This window comes from Gymnoscopelus microlampas (assembly GCF_963454915.1).
Source record: "Gymnoscopelus microlampas genome assembly, chromosome: 5".
In the NCBI taxonomy this organism is placed as follows: Eukaryota; Metazoa; Chordata; class Actinopteri; order Myctophiformes; family Myctophidae; genus Gymnoscopelus; species Gymnoscopelus microlampas.
This window is the reverse complement of record NC_139942.1, coordinates 53,356,908-53,361,318: the sequence shown is the minus strand read 5'-3', so window position 1 is coordinate 53,361,318 and position 4,411 is coordinate 53,356,908. Positions and strand designations below refer to the sequence as shown.

Here is a 4,411-nt window from a genome sequence, read left to right as displayed (position 1 = left end):
TGCCGGACCGCCATGAGCGCCGTGGCAACGCAGTACAACACAGAGTATGGTTGCAGTGTACCAGTACATCAGGTGGATCCAGGTGATGAGCAGTCATTTCCTAGCATCACCAGACTGGCCAATGAGCTGTGGTCTTGGGAGTTGACGTTCGGACGCACGCCCAAGTTCACCGTCCACGCCCTACTCCGTCTCCACGACAACGCATCCACCGCCTCCACCAATCACAGCCCGACGTCCGCTACCATGGAGGTCAAGAAGGAGTTCATGAAACGCTGCAAGATCTGGGCGCCATCCGATTGGCTGCCGGCGGAGGCGTGTGGCGAGTTCTCCTCGCTGTTGGCTGCATGCAGGTTCTGTCCGGGTATCATGGCGGCGGTCACACAAATTGTGGTACGACTTTATTTTTTGCTAAATTGATTATGGGGATCTCTTTGATGAAGGGGGCAGTTGGATCACATAATGTAACGCAGTAACGCACCTTTTAAAATCACAGTAACTATAACGGCGTTACTGAATTGGAAAAGGTAACTAGTAACGTTATTATTTAACGCAAAAAGTAGTTGCGTTACGTAACACGTTACGTTAGTAACGCGTTAGTCCCAACACTGCTGATGACACTAAACTGAGAATTAAAGGGGTAAAAGATGATTGGCTCCTCTAAATTTTGAAGAACAAAGTGTCAAAGTGATGGATTCTCTGTTTACCGTTGACTAATGATATTCCATCCCTCTTCTGCCAGGCATCATCTTCAAGTCGGTCTGAAAATAGACTGTTTTGGTGATTTCTTGAGTTTTAACTGGGGTCGTTTAATTAGCGCTCCCCACTAACGTCTAGTTTCTTTATTTTATATTTTCCCTGTTAGGAAAAGCTCAGTGTGGGTCAGGAGAGGCAATGACATCTACGAGAACTTAGCCCTGAACGCATCAAACCAGTCTGGTACGCTGGTCGTGGTGGACCAGCTGCAGCTCCTTCTACAGGAAACAAGGAAGGTCATCTGACCGAGTTGACACGCTTCCTGGACACCAACCTTTAACCCGGAGGCTTTCAAAGACCAGTAACCCCTGACCCTTGACCCTCCTCTGACCCCATCCCTATCAGCCTACAACCTACTGTACTACTACAGGGTACTACATAGTGACTCCATTGTACTCATACGTGCAGATATTATATACTATGTATTAACCCTGTATAATGCAACATTAATGAGGCGTATAATATTAAAATATGCCCACGGGACACAAGAAATGGCAGATGGAGATGGCCTTCCAGACCACACTGCAGCTGCTAAGGCCCAACATCGTATTGATTATGGGGATCTCTTTGACGAAGGGGGCTTTAGCTCACTAAAGGTAAGAGTATCTTCTATCTAGACAGTATATTTGTCTCAATCCCAGATGATGATGATGCTTATAAAAATGACTGCTGTGGGCTGTGATACAATGCTGTCTGTTGTTGTACATGACACCAGAGCAAAGTTTATTGTATTTCATGTACATGTAAGGTATATTCCATTGATGCTTATTCTCTGTTTCATGTGAGATTTAAAATTAATTTCCTGGCATCACCAGACTGGCCAATGAGCTGGGAGTGGACGTTCGGATGCACGCCCAAGTTCACCGTCCACGCCCTACTCCATCTCCACGACGACGCATCCACCGCCTCCACCTATCACAGCCCGGCGTCTGCTACCATGGAGGTCAAGAACGGGTTCATGAAACGCTGCGATATCGTATTGATTATGGGGATCTCTTCGACGAAAGGGGCTTTATCTCACTAAAGGCAAGAGTATCTTCTGTCTAGACAGTATATTTGTCTCAATCCCAGATGATGATGATGCTTATAAATATGAATGCTGTGGACTGTAATACAATGCTGTCTGTAGTTGTAAATGACCCCAAAGCAAAGTTTATTGTATTGTATGTACATGTAAGCTATATTCAATTGATTCTTATTTTCTGTTTCATAACATTCATTTCCTGGCATCACCAGACTGGCCAATGAGCTGTGGTCTTGGGAGTGGACGTTCGGACGCACGCCCAAGTTCACCGTCCACGCCCTGCTCCGTCTCCACGACAACGCATCCACCGCCTCCACCAACAGCCACAGCCCGACGTCCGCTACCATGGAGGTCAAGAAGGGGTTCAGTGAAACGCTGCAAGATCCGGGCGCCATCCGATTGGCTGTCAGGAACCTGCAGGAGGAAGACCCGGACAGCTTGTTCAGCTTTACAGTTTATATAAATGGATTCAGTTTACATTTTGGAGAAAATTGAAAGGACCGATATAGAAATGTGGTTGCCTTTTATTCATGTCAGTTTTTTTTAAATATATATCATATATATATATATGTTGCTGACAATATTCATATCCATTGTCTGGGGAGGGAGAGTCTACCTACCTACCTACCAACTACCATGTTACACTTGGAGTAACCAGCTGCTTCTTTTCACCTGACAGTGAGGCGGTGCATGCCTATGCGATGATAATGTCATGAATAGTCAATGTTTTGGTAGGAGCCAAATGCAGGTCAAAGAGGCAGTGCTGACATTCGTCCGTTTATTCACAAAAACACAAGAAACACAAATACACCCATGGGATTACTGTCTGTTTCACATGGAAGCACAAGAACAGAACACAAATTACAAACTGGCATGTGTGAACAGAACACAGAGTGTAATATCATACAGGGACTAGCTCAACACACTGAAACCACAACAAACATGAGAGCAGTAAGTTTACTTTTTTTTAGGAGGAGCATGACCTCTGTGTTTAAAGCATCCCCGGGCCTGGTCTTACAGTCTGTGTCTACAAACATCTACGAGAACTTAGCCCTGGAGGACTGGATCTACGACCACATGGACCTGCAGAACAATCCACATGTGCTGCTGTTGTGTAGGAACTCCCCCTGTGTGGTGGTGGGCAGGCACCAGAACCCCTGGCAGGAGAGTGACATGAAGGTGCTGAGGAGCTCTAAGGTTCCTCTGGCCAGGAGGAGGAGTGGAGGAGGAACGGTGTTCCATGACCTGGGCAACGTCAACCTGACCTTCTTCACCTCCAGGAAGCAGTACGACAGACACAGGAACCTGAGGCTGCTCACCACGGCTCTGAAGAAGCTCTCCCCACGGCCGGACGTCCACAGCACTGACCGCATCGACGTGCTGCTCAACGGACACTACAAGATCTCTGGTACAGCAGCTAAGCTGGGTGGTAGCGTGGCCTACCACCACTGCACTCTGCTGTGCTCTGCGGATCGGGCTCTGCTCTCGGCGGCACTCTGGCGCGATCTGGAGCAACGCCACGGCCAGCGTCCCCTCGCCTGTCAGGAACCTGCAGGAGGAAGGCCTGGCTCTGGACTTCCGGACCGTCATGAGCGCCGTGGCAACGCAGTACAACACAGAGTATGGTTGCAGTGTACCAGTGCAGCGGGTGGATCCAGGTGATGAGCAGTTGTTTCCTGGCATCACCAGACTGGCCAATGAGCTGGACGTTCGGACGCACGACTAAGTTCACCGTCTACGCCAGCTCCGTCTCCACAGCCCAGTGTTCGCTACCATGCAGGTCAAGAATGGTACGTTTATGTTTTTAATCATAACAATACTGTATGTGCATACACATTAATACATATTAAGGTTCACTGTGTTCTGTAATGTTGCATCTTGTGTAACTGCCCATAAGAGTGCAGTGTCTGTGTTTTAAGGATCCTCAGACAATATAGCAGCATGCATAAGAACAGTAAACCTTATAAACAGAATACATACTAGAGGGGAATTACAGTGAGTGTAGAAGTACACATCTAGGGTCTTGACAATGAAACACATGTAACCAGATGTCCCTGGTGGACATTTTGGCCAAAGTAGCCCATCTCTACAGTTTAAGCTCACAGAGTAGAGGCTTTACAATGGTAAACCATCATTTTTGTTTTGCGTTATTGTCCAGGCAGGAGGAAACGACCACGGGTGAACGATGTCGTGATGTACAGGGAGATCCCAGGGGAGAGAACTTCACTTTTCAATTAGGCTTTAGACACAGATGTGTTTTTTTCATATTTTGTATTTCAGAACCACATGCAACCAGTGGTGCAGCCAGAACGCTAGTATAGGCTGGGCCTAGGCAGGAGTGGGTGTTTTTCGGGATGGGGGTTTATTATTTATTTCTTTATATGTTATTTAATTCAGAATATTGACAGGTGTCGCATCCGTTTGGCCGCCTCCAGGCAAAACACTGAGGCCAATACCCACACGCAGCCAGTGGCGGATTTAACAATTTGGGGACTCCAAGTATGGAGCATTTTTATAATATTAAAATGTGCCCCCGGGACACAGGAAATGGCAGATGGAGATGGCCTTCCAGACCGCACTGCAGCTGCTAAGGCCCAACATCGTATTGATTATGGGGATCTCTTTGACGAAGGG

General features: G+C 47.3%; 1 pseudogene across 1 annotated transcript; it reads left to right on the top strand.

The window, feature by feature from the left end:
* Positions 1–2,755: 2,755 nt before the first annotated feature.
* On the top strand, positions 2,756–3,503 carry LOC311045197 (lipoyl amidotransferase LIPT1, mitochondrial-like; annotated as a pseudogene). The gene has a single exon. The product of its transcript is annotated as a lipoyl amidotransferase LIPT1, mitochondrial-like (transcript).
* Positions 3,504–4,411: the final 908 nt, after the last annotated feature.